The following is a 16425-nucleotide window of genomic DNA, read 5'->3' as shown; positions in this document are numbered from 1 at the left end:
CCAGAGGATCTCTTATTCCTACTTGCAAGAATAAGAGAATACTTGCAAGTAGGAATAAGAGATCCTCCGGAAAAGGGCTTTATTCCGGAGGATCGTGCCAGTCTAGACGCTCTTTTCTGGCTTTTCCCCAAGCCGGAAAAAAAGCGGCGGCCATGTTTATTTAAATCCCGCGGGGGATATTTAAATTCCCCACGGATTTCCCTATTCTGACTTGCCTGCTTTGCATGCCTCTTCTGGAGAAGGGGCCAGTCTTGACGTAGCCCAGTAGTATAGAGAGTCATGTCATTCAGGCTCAAAACCAGCTTAACGGAAACAGGCGATTGTTAAGTTAGAAAGTTCCAGAGTTCTTCTACACGCACCTCTCTTTCCTTCTGTGATAAAAGAAAATATTGAACCAGACATATGTGTCTGGCTTGATTGCCTCTCTGCATGACAGAAGCCTGCAGCAGAAACTGATAACTTGTTTTAGCCTTACAATGTTATTGGGTCAAAACCCATATTTATTAGGTAATCTACAATGATAAATACGACAAAATATTTTCTTAGGAAAATATGAACAAAGAAGAGGAACTGTATTACACATCCACCTTCCTCTTGAGCATTTCACTGATTGAGTGTTTCTCCTTCATTTTTAATATCGCTATACTGTGGTTGCCATTGAGATCTTTGTAGTTTTTCCTAATTAGTATCACTGGGATATTCCTTATAAAAGGGAATATCGTAAGTGTAGAAATGGTAATTACTTGCAAATATGTGTTGTAAAGATTTCACAACATAACAGTATAGGCAGTTTCTCCCGTATGCTTTCTATACTTTCAATATAGCTAAAGTATCTAGATACTTTTATGATTCTTATTGCTAATGTATGCAAATGTCTTATAGTTCTTAATGGATTTTATCCTCACTTATACTCTGAAAAAGTAAGAAAGCAGATGCTGAGCTTGTCTTCACTGCTGTAGTTAGCTCAAGTTTATGCATTTGAGTTACTCCACTTGAGCTAGCATAGCTTGAATGAGGGTGAAGTGAGGGAAACCACCCTGCAAAGTAACACTCCAGCTATGCACAGCTATGCTTCAGAGCTGATGAGCTGGAATTACTGCCTACCTGCTGTATAACTAGTTGGAGCAAGAGCAACAATCCAACTTCAACCCATTCTCATAAGGGCCAACTAACATGAGCTAAAAGCACCACTTAACTTGAACTAGCGTTTTTTGTGTGTAGACCAGAGTCAGGTTGTGGTGACTCAAGTTATAACTTGAGGTAACAATGCAGTGAAGGAAAGCCCCAGACAAGGACTGCAAAACATGGAGGCAAGCTGGAAATCGAGTGAAAATCCACTGAAACCCAGCCATAATCTACTTCCTTTAAAGAACTTGTATATGTGACAATCTCCTGGTTGGGCTATCAGCTAGGAATGTACACATGATCTCTAGCTCTAAAACCTCTACATCATGTGCAAGCCTGCTGATGGGGGGTGAGGGGAGAAAAGGGGCATCTTCCTAGGGCCCGGTGATTCAAAAGGGCCTGGAGTTTCAGGCTGCTACTCCAGTGGGGGGCCGTGGTGTGGCACAGTCTGGGTGGTGCTCAGGGCTAGATGCCTCAGCCCCACCCCTCCCATGCAAGGCCACACCCCTTCTGGGAGCATGGAGCCATGACCCCCAGACATACTTTGCCCAGGGGCCCAGCTAGTCTGTTGACCCTATTCCCCCCCTCTCTCCCCGCCCCCTGCTCATGTGAGCTGAGGGACAAAGTCATTTCTCATTCACTATCAGGCTATCAATGCTCCCCACCAATAGGCCCCTAGTGCCAGCCTCAGCTGCTTGCCCAGTGTATTTTCAAACAAGTGCCTTTGTGCTTTCCCCCATGCCACGCCACATGCTCATGAGGCACTTTCATTCCTTTTATAATACAGTAACATACTATACACAGGGCCACCCTTATGGGGATGCAGGGCCTGGGGCAACCCCCCGCTGCAGGCCACCCTCTACCCTGCCTCTGCCCCACCCTCCCTCACCCCCCACTCCTACCCTTCCCCAAAACCCCACCTCTACTCTTGAGCAATCCAAGTAGGAGGATTACAAGGCCTTTGGCAGGCCATGTGGGAAAGGTCTCAGTGCTGCTGGCCAGCCAGTGTTTGTTGTCAATGTAACGATCCCCATTCTCCCAGGCTACCACAGCAGCACCTCTCAATACTTAAGAAACAAGAAATGAAATAAGAACAAACAAGGAATACACACAGTACCACAAATGTGCTCAGGGCATTCAAATCCTCCACCAGCTTGTCTTTGCAGTCACATTCTATTGCACCCCAAGCACCAAGGAGATGAGAAGGTGCCAGCAGTGCAGAAAAGGAGACTGAGAATGGTCAAAAAGAAAGATCACAAAATCAGCTCATGCTCATTTCTGCAGACCATGCCAATAAGCAAATGATACTCTGCTAGGGTATGTCTACACTACAGCGCTAATACGAACTAACTTAGTTCGAATTAGTTAATTCGAACTAAGCTAATTCGAACTAATGCATCCAGACTAAAAAACTAGTTTGAATTAGCGTTTTGCTAATTCGAACTAGCATGTCCACACAGAGTGGACCCTGAACCGGGGTTAAGGATGGCCGGAAGCAGTGCCGGCAGGGCATCAGAGGAGGACGTAGAGCATGGAGCTGCTGTCTCAGGCTAGCCGAGGGCTGTGCTTAAAGGGACCCGACCCCCACCCCGGACAGACAGTTCTCAGGGGTGTCCCACTTGCAAAGCAGTCCTGGCTTGGATTGCCCGGAGTATCCACACTGGGCACATCACAGCACTCAGCCATCAGACCGGCTGCACTTGCCGCAAGCTGCCATCTGGGGAGAGGGGGCAATTGGTGAGCTGCAGGAGAGGTTCCACCCCCAGAAGCCCGCAGAGCCAGCCCAGTACTCCCCATCGGAGGCTCGTACCCCATTCCTCCCTCACCTCCTTCCACTTAACCCTCCCTAGCCCCCCTTCCTGATGTACAAAATAAAGGATAATTGTGTTCAAAAATAGAATCTCTCTTTATTGAACAAAACTGGGGGAGACTGGGAAAAGGAGGTGGGAGAGGGGAAGAGAGAGGGTGGGAGAGGGGAGGGCAACTACAATGATGAGGGGTTTAGAACAGGTCCCATAGGAAGAGAGGCTAAAGAGACTAGGACTTTTCAGCTTAGAAAAGAGGAGATGGAGGGGGGATAGGATAGAGGTCTATAAAAGCATGAGTGGGGTGGAGAGGGTGCATCCAGAAAAGTTCTTCATTAGTTCCCATAATAGAAGGACTAGAGGACACCAAAGGAAAGGAATGGGTAGCAGGCTTCAAATTAATAACAGAAAGTTCTTCTTCACAAAGCAAATAGTCAACCTGTGGAACTCCTTGCTGCAGGAGGTTGTGAAGGCTAGAACTAGAACAGAGTTTAAAGAGAGGTGAGATAAAGTGATGGCGGTCGGGTCCATGGAGTGGTTTTAGCCAGGGGGTAGGAGTGGTGTCCCTGCCCGAAGTTTGTGGAAGGCTGGAGATGGATGGCACGAGACAAATGGCTTGGTCACTGTCTTTGGTCCATCCCCTCCAGGGTCCCTAGGGTTGGCCGCTGTCGGCAGACAGGCTACTGGGCTAGTTGGACCTTTGGTCTGACCCAGTACGGCCATTGTAAGCTCAGGGCTCAGGGTCGGGGGTCTCAGTGGACCACCTTGATTTTCATGCCAACCTGCTCCTGGGTGGCCAGGCTGGCAGCTCTCCTGCCCTAGACGGCTGCATTCCTGTGCCTAGTGCGGAGGTCGTGGACGAGGTCCACGATATCTGCACTGGACCAGGCGGGTGCCCGCCTCTTGCAGTCCTGGGCAAGCTCCCGGGAGCCGCCAGCCTGGTCCCGGGAAGATGGGGAGGGCTGGGGGCATCGGGTGGCTGGCTCGAGCCGTGCCATGTGCAGGGTCTGCTGGCTGGGTGCTGGCAGGCTTTCATCTGGCACGGGCACTGTAGCCAGCCCGTGCCCCTTTAAGGGGCCGGTGGCCGGGAGGGGGGCAGACGAGTTTCCGTGGTGTTGGCCAGAGTGGCCACCAGGGAAAGCTGGGGAGGGCTAGCCTCCCACTAGTTCGAATTAAGGGGCTACACAGCCCTTAATTCGAACTAGTAAGTTCGAACTAGGCTTAGTCCTCGTACAATGAGGTTTACCTAGTTCGAACTAAGCGCTCCGCTTGTTTGAATTAAGTTCGAACTAGCGGAGCGCTAATGTAGCGCCTATCAAAATTAATTCAAACTAACGGACGTTAGTTCGAATTAACTTTGTAGTGTAGACATACCCCTACACATCTGTCTCATGCAGGTGATAGCAGACAGCCCAAGGAAGTGAGTGCTTAAAACTAAATGACAAAAGAAGACGCAAAAGTGTCACATTATTAGTCTCCCCTAACCAATGAGAAAGTGGAATCAGGCTGGCGTTACCTTTGCCCTTGTCTTTGCTCTGGAGTGCGGACATAGACATAGTCCGATCTAACTGAGGATAGCTCACGTGTCCATCAGCTGCCAAGATGTATGCTTTTCAGAAGCTGTATTATCACAGTGAAATTCTCAATGCAAATGTGACAACTCTATGATAATTTACATTTTTAAGGACTCCCTCTATTTGAAGGAAAGCAAAAGATCGATCTGATTGCATCACTAGACACATTATTATATCAATCTTCACTGTCCCTTATGCTAATTTTTCATATACATCACTTGTCCTCTATTCAAGCTCGTCATAATCATTTCTAAGAGAACAAAACAAAAGGAGTGCAAGTCAGAGACATACTGCATTTGTTTAAATAAAGCTTAGTTATTATGCAAAATATCACTAAAGAACATAAAAATGTATGAAGTTAATTAACTGTTGCCTACAGAGTGAAACAGCAATTTCATAATGGGCACTTACTTACTCTTATCTCTTTAGCCAATTTTACATTTACATATTGATTTTTTCAACTTAGAATAATTAGGTTTGATTTTGTAATGAAAAGTGATAAAGCTTTATTGTATTCCCTGTAGCTAAGAGTCTATACATATTTTCCATTGCCATTCTCCACATTTAGAGTGGTAGGGTCGGATCCTGCTTTCCCTAATAGCAAAGAAATATGGCGTAACTCCACTGAAGACAATGGACTTACACTGAAGTCGTAATCCGGCCCTTATTCTTTGGCCATAAAAATGGCTTTCAGCTCTCAACTTGGCACACATGTGAGAACGCACGTTTTTTGTGTTCACCAGTTTTTTGAAACAGGAGGGGTGTACATGTTTCACACTAGTATAAAAACATTTGACAATTGCGAATGCTAACTGAGGTTTGAAAATAGCTCTAATTTAATAAGAAATGTTGACCAAATTCAGACGTGGCAGTGCCACGGGTGAGACTGGGCTGCAGCCCCGGTCTGAATTTGGCAGGCTGGGTTTTATTCTTCTAGTCTTGCCCAACAGATAAAATGCAGTTCCTGAGGCTTCATGGAGGTGCCAGTATCATTACCAGTGACTCCTTATTCCACATGGCTGCTTTAATCCTGCAAGCCTCAACACTATTTCTTATTGCATACTCCCGCAAGGAAGGCTAGAGAAGAAGCTTTATTCACCTCTCATGATACATACTCTTTGTGGCTTGCTTGGCACTGAAATCAGATGGAACAAATTCACTTTGAATGCATGAACTGAGCCTAACAGCAGCATTGCCTTATGGGGAAGTTCACTTCTGAGTCCTCCAGAAAGAAAATAATAATGAAAAGAAGGCTTTGTGCCTATGAGCTTTATGAATAACTAAACCCACTCAGTAAGGGGCATATTTTTCCCTTCACCATTATTCACAGCAGCGCTTAATACACATTGTTGTTTTGCTGTAGTATAGGAAGATGTTTTCTACTTAAATTACATCCATTGACAGTTACAAAGCAGGAAAGCAAGTATTTCCTCAACCGCAATTATTAGGCCAGTTCTCTGTTCCCTTCTGCAGTACACTGGCCTCACAACAGCCAGAGAGATTCCCACTGACATGTTCTCGTTGTGTAGGAGCAATCTTTGTTGCTGTAGATCTGGCACAGGCAGCTTAACTTCTTAGCCACTCACTCAGTCCGGTGCTTAAAGGGAAGAAGAGGCTATATAAGGATTGGACAATAATTTTTATGAGGGGCCATTGCAAGAATTTGGGAAGTGGTTGAGGACTGCACTCTTCCATGATAGTAATGGAGGAGGTGTGGGGTCTGGGATGGAGGTTGGTACAGAAGGGAGCTTGGGGTAAGGGATTAAGGTGAAGAAGGGAGTTGTGACCAGGAGCAGGGAATTGGGATGCATGGTGGGGGGATGCAGGGTTTGGGTTGTGACTGCAGGATTTGGGAGGGGGTATGGATGTGGGGGTGGGGAGAGGCTGGGGAAGGGAGGGACTGGGGTACCAGAGGCAGGCTATGGCCCTGGAGACTTCCCGGAGTGACTCCCGGCAAGCAGCTCAGCAGATTTCTCAGGCAGGCTCCCTGCATGCCCAGCCTCTGCACTGACTGCAGGGGCCATATGGGCTGTGAATAGTTGTGTCCCTGGGGAGAGAGGGTACTTGGCATGCTGCCTGTTCTTCAAATGGGCAGCTCCCATTGGCAGAAAACCAGCCAATGGAATTGTGCTGGGGATGGAGGCAGCACATGAAGTCTCTCTCCCCTCAGGGGTTTGCAGCTGTTCAAAAACAAACAGGACCCCACAGCTGCTTTTCTGAGCAGCTTGTGAGTGTGTGACAGGCAGGGAGCCTGCCTGAGACTCCCTTCTGCTTCCATGGGCCAGATCTGGTGGCATCCCGTGCTGGATTCGGCCTATGGGCCATATTTTGCCTAGCCCTGGACTATATTCTTCTAAGTCTCAAACTCCACCAGATTCTGCACCAGTGGTGTACGTGATAGCAGCACCTCTCCTGCTCCACTTTATTCCAGGAGCACGTGGTCATGAATCAAGGAGCCGGAAATGGCTCTCTGCAGTCAACATTTTCCATTCTGTTCAAACATAGCCTGTTTTTAGAAATCAATGTGGCTCCATAGAGGTCTGTTTACTGAGGATCTGTCCCAGTGGATTTTCCCAAGAATCAGGTTTAAGAAAAACTCAGAAATCTTACAAAACCAGTTGGGGGACACTTTAACCTGCCTGGGCACTCATTAATGGATCGCCAAGTCACTGTGTTGTTTCAGACCAATTCCACAAGCCAAATACACAGGGAAGCCTTGGAACTTAACTTTATTGACAAGTTTGATTCCTATCATAGAGATCTGAATAAAGACATTGTCTGGCTAGCACACTGCCTTCCACATCCTAATGACTTAACCCATTAAACAATGGGAACTTAGAAGATGCAAATTGTTCTTATCAGCTTCTTGTAACTAGAAGGGTTACAAGCTCCTGAGTGGACCATGGGACACAGCACCTGCTTGAGGAGGGTAGGGGTTGTGGCTTGGAGTCTCAGCCCCCCTCAGCAGCCCGAGCCCTACCCACCCTGGGAGTGACCAGACAGCCAACACAAGATACAGGACAGAGAGAAGACAGGAAGGGCTCTGGAGTGGCCTGGGGGGGTAGGACATTTACCTGGAGAACACAGGGTGTGAGTTCAATTTACCTTTTTCTCTCTCCTTTCCTTCTCCCCTCCCCCTTCTCTTATTTATTCTTGGATCTGGACTTTCAATGCTCCTTTCATCTGAAGAAATGGGTTGTACCCATGAAAGTTCATGGTACCATCTACATGTTTGTTAGTCTTTAAGGAGCTACTAGACTTTTTTAATTGTTTTTTTATTTTTTTTCAGAAATCTTAGTTGGTTTTGCCATAGATGGATTTGTTTCAGAAAAATTCTGACTAGCATAAAATAAGGGGAAACTGAACAAATTTACCACCTTGAAGACAACTTTAAAGTAAGTCTTAACTTGTCCTTCTTCAGGGTTCCTTAACTTCCGAAAAGACCCAAGTGAACAACCAGACAAAAGAGTCAGCGAGATTCTAGGCTTCTCTACATTGGCATGAATGGAGATTAACCTGTTTACATCAGCTTATGAACTAGCTTAAAGTATGGAGGATTTTTAAGTCATCTAGCAAATTTAGTCTCTGTCTCCTCTGAACCAAATTTGGCTACACTTCAGTGATGTTGAAAATTCATATATATCATTTTTACAAACACTTTTCACAGCCCCTGCTACCAATGCCAGATTAAATTTTCTGGGGGTAGTTTTTGTGGGGGCTCTTAGGCTCTTTGGTGAGCCAAAATGAAGAGTACTGTGTGCAGGAAGGGGCTGCTGAATTGTGGGCTGGGGGTGGGGATGCATGGTTTGGATTTGAGGCTGGGTGCAGGAGCAGGCTGGCTATGGGGTGAGGGGTCTCCAAAGTAGATATGTTGCAGGAGTGGGCTGGGGTGCAGAGTCTGGGATGGAGGTTGGGTGCAGGAGGGGGCTGGAGGTGGGGACGTAGGGCACAGAGGTGAGCTAGGGGGTCTAGGCAGGAGGCAGGGTATGGAAGGAGACAGGGGATTGGGATGTTATCTGGCTTATCTATCTCCCATTTGGTGGGAGAGGGGAGGAGAAACAGGCTGCAATTCCTAGCCAATGGGAGTGGTGGGGAAAAAACCTGTAGGTTACCACAGGGAGAACTTCCCTGTACTCACAGCAATGCAGCTCCAGCCGGGGTGAAAGAGGATGAAAAGCAGCATGCAGAACGGTCCCCAATCCCACCCTCCCAGGGAGAGCCAGCTAGCAACGCAGCTCCTAAAGCCCTACCTGCTATGTAATACAGAGTATCCAGTTACTTGTGATAAAAATCCAGTAGCATTAGTCTTTATAATTAAAAAAGCCATTTCAAACTGCTTTTTGTCCACCAGCAAATACTGTTATTTATTACTAACTAGAGAATGAGTTTTCCCCTCTCATTTTTATTGTATGCATATCATGTGTCTTTCATTGGAGAGGAAAATCTGCCTATATGCATTTATTCTATATGACTAGCTAGCATTAAAAATTGGGTTAATAAAGTCAATCCCTTTCAAGAGTAGCCACTCAGGAGATTTACTAGCAAAAGTAATTGTAAACAGGACTGCAGAAATTATGCTTTTTTTTCTCTGTAGACATGGTGCTGTACCCAAGCTGTCTAATGAATACAAATAGCAATGACTAGTAAGAATGGAGAAGAAATGAAGTAATGTATCTGCTTTAAATACCTGGGGCCATGTTATAGTGTGTTCTTTGCAAAACATAGCAAGGTGAGTTGTCTACTCTGTAATTATACATGTAGCAATTAAAGTGTTCTTAAATGTTACAATATTCATGAAATGTGTGGTCAATCTGTTACATATTTGATCTGAGGAAGTGGGTCTGGCCCACAAAAGCTCATCACCTATTAAACCATCTTGTTAGTCTTTAAAGTTCTACATAGTCCTGTATTTTGTTACATATTTTGGAATGATTAAGGAACATGATGTAATCACCAGAAAACAGAACACTTACAAATTTGCACCTGTCATCACTGATGGAGAAAGATTGTTACTAATATATTTAAAAAATTGGATTCTTAAAAAAAAAATAAAAATAAAAAATCTTTAACTGAACCAAATTGTACCATGGCTAATTAGTATTAAAAATGATAAAACCTAGACTGCTGGGTTTGGTACTGCAATTTTAAAATGAGGGACTACCATTTCACATTATGATTGCAGGCAAACAAATTCAGTTCTTAGAACGAAGTAGTACATCAGCCACTGTATCTGTTAAACAACATTATTCTATGATAAATTATTACATTTGTAAACTTTTCCATGAATTGATTTTATGATTACTGATTGCAAGAGCAATGTGAAAAAAATGGAAATTCTCCAGCCTTCTACTTTTAGCGCACAGCACTAACCCCACCAGATATATTGGGGTTAATATTCTCCTCCATTCCTACTCCCATTCTCCACCCCACACTGGCTGTTTGGAAGCCCACTAATAACATAGGCAAAGTTAGCAGAGGCTGTAATTAAAAAAGCCACAATAGTCCTGTACCACCTGAGAGAATTTGTTAGTCTCTAACGGCATGTCTACACCACAGAGTTATTTCAAAACAACTCACGTTATTTCAAAATAACAAGGTGAGTGTCTACGCAGCAAGCTCATTATTTTGAAATAACGGGCTTCTTATTCTGAAATACTAAGCCCTCATTTCACGAGGAATAACACCTATTTCAAAATAGCTATTTCAAAACAGGGTGAGTGTGGAAGACACAGATGTGTTTTTTTTTAAATAATTGGCCTTCAAAGCTTCTCACAGCTGCCCTGGTGGTCACTGTGTCTTCACCCCTCAAAACTCTCTTGTTTCTCTTCCCCTGAAGCATTTAAAGGCACAGGCAGAAGGGAAAGGACTTGTGGCATGATGCAGGCCCTGCTAGCATCATGCCGCACAGAAGAGCCCTGAACAGCCTTCCCTGCTGCCATGAGTGACCCCAGCGCTCTCTCCGAGAAGCCTATGGCTGCAAGCACACTGGCAGCCACCTCAGAAGCCACTGGCCAGGGGCAGAAGAGGGCACCATCATGGACTGGTGCACAGATCCTGGATCTCATAAAGGTCTGGAGTAAGAAGTCCAGTCTACAGCTCTCTGCACCAAGCACAGGAATGCTGATGTCTATGGCCAGATGACTGCCAGCCTGATCCAGAAGGGGCACAGCTGCACCCTGGGCCAGGTGAGAATGAAAAGGCAGGCCTATACCAAGGCCAGGGAACATAGTTCCCAATCTGGAGCAGCACCCCAGACCTGCTACTTCTACTGCAAGCTGGATGCCATCATTGGGGGGAAGGGAGGGAGTGTTGATCCTCTCCCCCCCCCCATCATGGACTCCATCCTGGACACACCTATTCTCAGCCTCCTGGAAGGCGGAGCAGTGGACCAGGGTGAGAAGGAGGAGGAACAGACCAGCCTGGTCACCATGCCCCCCAGCCAGAAGGTGGTCATCATCCTGGAGCCAGTCTCTCCCTCCCAGGATGTCTCCAGGGCTCATCAGGTGAGTTCTATCCCTTTCTCTTTCTATACATGTGGGCATGCAGTGAGGGGCTGCGCATGCCTCATTTGGCCTTCTTGGCCTGGGGATCGCACAACAACCTGTGACGTGGATGCACATGGAGCACCAGTCCGGAGCAGACAGCCCCATGAGGCTGTCACAAAGGAACCCATCGTGCTCTCTCTCACAAAGTCCCTGGAGAGGCCTGCTTTACTCCGGCCTCCATGGTGGGACACATTCCCACGACAAGCCACCGCTAAGGAGGCTGGGGTCATGGAAAGAGACACCGGTGCCACACATGGCACCCTCGGGGCAGCATACACCCCCAGTCAAGCACAGTGAGGTGGGCACTGATCCCCTACAGGGGAGCCTGCTGTGGAGAGGAAGTGGAGGGGACCCCAGTAGCACTTTCCAGAAAGCGACCTCTGCCACTCACACAACCCTTCCCCAACACCCTCCCCACTCTCCTACAGCAGGCAGGGATGGAAGTTCTCCCTCTGCCAGTGCCAGACCCAGCATGTGCAGGACACAGAGAGAAGCTGAGCCACCCTATCTCCTCTCCTGCCCACAGGCTCCTGGCCTGGCCAGCACCTTCTCATGACTGCTTGTCCCTGGGATGTGGAGGTAGTGAGGCTCCCCTGGGAGGTCCATGCCCCTGTCAGACAGTGCCCATTGTTTAGGCCACAGATGGCCTTGCTTGAAGCATATTGCCATCATCTGACCTGAGACCTTGGGCGAGGCTTCATGCACACTGTATTCTGGAATGGCTGCCCTTCTTGCTTTTCTTCACAGTGGGCCAACTGCGAGGGCACTGCATCCCCCACTTCGCACGCTATCAGCATGACCCCATGAGAGCCACAGGCAGAGGTGACCCCAGGATGACCTGGCGAGGGAACACTTTGAGTGCCTACAGTCCTTGATCAGGAACTTCAAGGAGGACCACCATGACTGCTGTGCTGACTGGGTGCTGCACTGCACCATCTGGGAGCAGCTGTCCCGACAGCACAAGGCGATGTGCGCAGCATACACCAACGTTGTCGAGCACCTGGTTGCCACCATTGAGCAGTCCAGAAGTCATTCCCCAGCACCCACTCCCCCAAGTCCCTCCAACATCTGCACCTGCCCTCTGACTTCTCTTCCTAGCCCTCTCCCCCCCCCCCCGGGCCGCTGAGGCCCCTGCATATGAGGCAGTGGGACCACCCAAGGTAAGCAGTACTCCCAGCCCCAGCCCTGAACCCCTCCTCCCCCTTCCTCTGAGATTCTTTCACCAATCCCTCCCCAGTTATATATTCCCCAAATAAATATAATGGAGTTTATTGTTTTAAAGAAAAAGTCTTTTAATTTTATCTGCAGGTGATGAAAAAGGGGAGGGGAGGGGAGGAGACGGGTGGGGGAGGAAGGCACACAGAGGCTATTCAGAGACCCCTTGTGCGGACACCCAGGAGAGAGTCTCACAGGTGGCCTTGGATGAAACCCTCCCTCAGGCCCTTGTGAGATGCTCAGTCTCTGCCCCTCCCCTGCCTTGGCAGGAACGTCTCCCCCTTGTTCTCACAGTGGTTGTGGAGGACACAGAAGGCTATACCTGGGAGATGTTCCAGTTGCCAAAATCCAGGCAGGTAAGGAGATTCTAGAACCTCCCCTTGAGGTCGCTGAAGGTGCCCTCCACCAGGGTGCGGCACCTGCTGAGCCTGGCATTGAACCGTTCCTTGGTGAGGTCCAGGTGTCCTGAGGCAGAGGAGCAAGGGGTAGGCTATGTCACCCACAATACAGATGGGCATGTCCATGTCCCCAAACCTGATGGTGCGGTCAGGGGAAAAAGTGCTGGTGAGCATCTTCTGTAACAGGCTGGAGTTCCTAAAGACATGCGCGTCGTGCGCCTTCCCCGAACACCCGATGTTCATGTCAATGACCTGGCCCCACTGGTCCACAAGGGCCTGCAGCACCATGGAAAAGTACCCCTTCCAATTGATGTAATCAGAGGCACGGTGGTCAGGGTGAATGAGGGTGCTGTCAATGCTCCCCCTCTCCCACAGTTGGGGAAGCCCATAGCGGCAAAGCCAGCGACGACAGGGTTGATGTCACCCCGGGTGATGACCCTGCATAGCAGGAGGGCATTGATGGCCCTCACCACTTGTAGAATCATAGGGTTGCCGGAGGCCTTGGGACTTCCTCAAGCCCACGCCTCTTCCCACAGCAGGAGCAACCTCAAGTACCCTATCTCTGGCAGGGCTTTGTGAAGGTGGGACTGGAAAACCTCCGGGAGATTCCACACTTTCCAGGGAACCCATTCCAGTACTTCACTGGCCTCCTAGGACTATAGCAAGAGAGTCAAACCTGCATGGGCACAGCCCTGGTAGTCAATCTCCACATGCCAAACTAGTTCCTGACAGAGCAGTAGCTGTCCAGCATGGCAAGCTTCCAAATAGCAATGGCGACACAATTCTGGAGGGGTTTGACAGGTATCCCATTGCCAGAGGGCAGGGGCGAGCCACTTACAGAGCTCCAGGAAGGTGTTCTTCCACATACAGAAGTCCTGGAGCCACTGCTGGTCATCCCACGCTCCATGAAGATGTGGTTCCACCAGAAGGGACTGGTCTCCTGGCACCAGAAGCAGAGCTGCACAGTTTGCAGGGGTGGGGATGGGAGGGAATATGGTGCATGAGGTGCACCTGAGCCTGGGTGAAGAGGCCCCCCCATTCTGGGCTGGTCGTTGTGCTCCTGCAGCACCACGTGGGCAGCCTGCATAAATTGCACCAGCAAGTGCAGCAGCAGGCAGATCTAAGAGCTGGTGACTGCTTTGCAGCAGCTCCAGCTCCATGCTAGTAGAGCTGTGGCATCCACAAGGGCAACCAGAGCATGTCGTGTAAGTTTGCTATCCCTCAAGGAGGTAGGCAATGGCAAAGGGTCTGCGACATGGCTACGGAGGCCAGCCCCGTTAAGCACAAGCCTCCGGCAGCAGCTCTAGGAAGTGAGTGCTGTCCTGATACCCTGCCTGGAGTGCTTCTGGGGGCCCTTAAGTGCGATTTAGGCTCCCATGAGTGTGGATGTGCTATTTCAACATAGATCTGAGCTATTTTGATGGGCTTTTGCAGTGTGAATGCGTTATTTCGAAATAGTTATTTCAGGAGTTATTCTTTTGAATAAGAACCCAAAAGTGCTACAGAAGCATTGTTGTTTGTATAGATTTTATAGGCAAAGGTAAGCTCTCTTCCACACCAATTAGGCCAGAAGAGAAAACATTGCACTCTGTGGTTCTTAGTCACAATTGCTCCTGTGATTGGGCATCTTACATATTTCTCCTCATACAGGGTCATGCCTCAGGGCATAAGTTAGAATTATAGAGCCAGTGGTGTTTTCAATAGTTACTGTATATTTTCTGAAGAATCCAAATGTGTCATATTAGAGAATCCCAACGAATAGTTAGCCTGCTGTACCAGAGATAGCACAGGCAATGGCAAGACAACGGAGGTTTTTCTCCACCTGCTTCACTGCCCGATTTCAGGCCAGACTTACTAATACATTATGTTATCTGTCAAGGAGAAAGAAATGAGTCATAGCATCTGGGCCTGTAAAGGTCGCAACATGTCAGATCTGGCAAGTCATTTTGGAGCTTTTATGAATGTCCTCCTTTTGTGAGCTATTGGCTTGCATTTCGTTAGTAGTAAAATTGAGAATTACACTCTACCAACATGATGTGTAACTATCTTGCCAAGACTTCTTAAAGCAGCAAACGCCAGGGCAGGCTGAGAACAGTTCTCTGCAGCACATCCAAAGGGAAATAGGTCTAAGAAAGGAATTAGGTGCAATCATAATGAAAGTTATGGTAGCACTACATTGGCTATGTTGGACTAGCATATTTAATACATTTGGAAGGGGAAAAAGTAGCTATCCTGGAAATTTAAAGGACACAAAATAGCTGCTTTTTATGTTAAAACATGACTCTGTCAGCATGTTATAGAAAACAAAAAATCTGGTATCTTTCCACAAGTTATGTAAATGCATGTTCAACCCCCTATTGAATTTGTGATACATTTCTGTGTCTGGGGCAATGGAAGAAAGAGGTGGAAGAGAGAAATCTTCAGTTAAAATTAATGGCACTGGGCCATATGAACACTACCTATTTATACCATCTGGCCCACAGCATACTAGTTCTTCTAAACACTAGAACAAAACATTTTACAAATAAAAGCCAAACCCAGCTGTACTTTGTATATTAACACAGGATTCAGACCACAAATTGAAAGGGGAAAGATGTAATAATTTCTTAAATAAAACACAAATTTAACAGATTCCCTGTGTACTGAAATTTTGAAACAGGATTCTTCTCCCTCCAAATCAATTCCCAAAATCCTTGTGATAAACTCTAAAATGATTGAACAGGCAGAAAGCATATGTAACACCACCTATAGTGTGCTTTTCATCCTAGGTGCTTAAAACAATTTACACCTCACAGCAGGCCTCTGAGGTAGCAAGTAGTTTTAAAATACCCCATTGAAGCTTGGTAACTGGAGACAAATGGCATTCTCTGATTTAGGATGTGCTAGTTTTTGTGTCCAACCCAAGGTCCTTCTTTTTACTCCCAATAAAATGTAATATGCTCTGCTTCTCTTAAAATCAGGCCCAAAATGTCTCAAGCTGAACTCCTGTAAGCACAGAAAGCACTCAACATTAATAAACACTTTTGAAGATTTGGTTTTAAGTGATTTCCCCAGGGAACACCACAAATCACTGGCAGAGTTAAGAATAGAATTCAGTAGTAAGGAATGTGCTATTTGCCAGCACAGAACTCCAGACCCTTCCCCCCACACCCCGATATCAGAGTAGATAGATGAGTGTCACTGAACTTTCTGGTTGCCTCTCTCACAGGTGCCTTTATGCTAAATCTGCAGGCACACACCACAGTACAATAAATATTTTCAGGCCAAAGGTCCTGCTTCCCATCCTTATACTTTGTGTCTTTATCCTCTTGGTTTTCAGAAAGGCCTGAGAATGGTTTAGGAAAAAGGCCTTGTACAGGTCACTGCTGCACAATCCTTATAGCACGCTTGGGAGCGCAGATGCCTGATAATCCCCTTACATCTTAAGTAGGAAATCTTAGGAAAATATCAAGTCTGTAACTGATAGAGCTCTCAGGGACTTCCTTGCTACTGCATTTAGAATGATCAGGCATCTTTGTTGCTTGTTAGTAAAGTCTTTATGTTGTTAACATTTCTTTTGGGGTGTGGAAGCAAGCATATCTTAGTACATCCATACCAGATGGAAGATTTTGTGACAGGAAACAACTCTCTGGCATCCAGAAGACCCTTGAGATTTGAGGGGGATTGTTGCCTCAGAAAGATGGTTCCTCTAGAAGCACATAGTTAAAGGAAATGACTGAGGGTTTCTCATGGAAGTCTGAGTTCTGAACCATCAAGTGAGCCA

Source organism: Pelodiscus sinensis, chromosome 3 (assembly GCF_049634645.1).
Source record: "Pelodiscus sinensis isolate JC-2024 chromosome 3, ASM4963464v1, whole genome shotgun sequence".
Classification (NCBI taxonomy): Eukaryota; Metazoa; Chordata; order Testudines; family Trionychidae; genus Pelodiscus; species Pelodiscus sinensis.
This window is presented reverse-complemented; position numbering follows the sequence as displayed.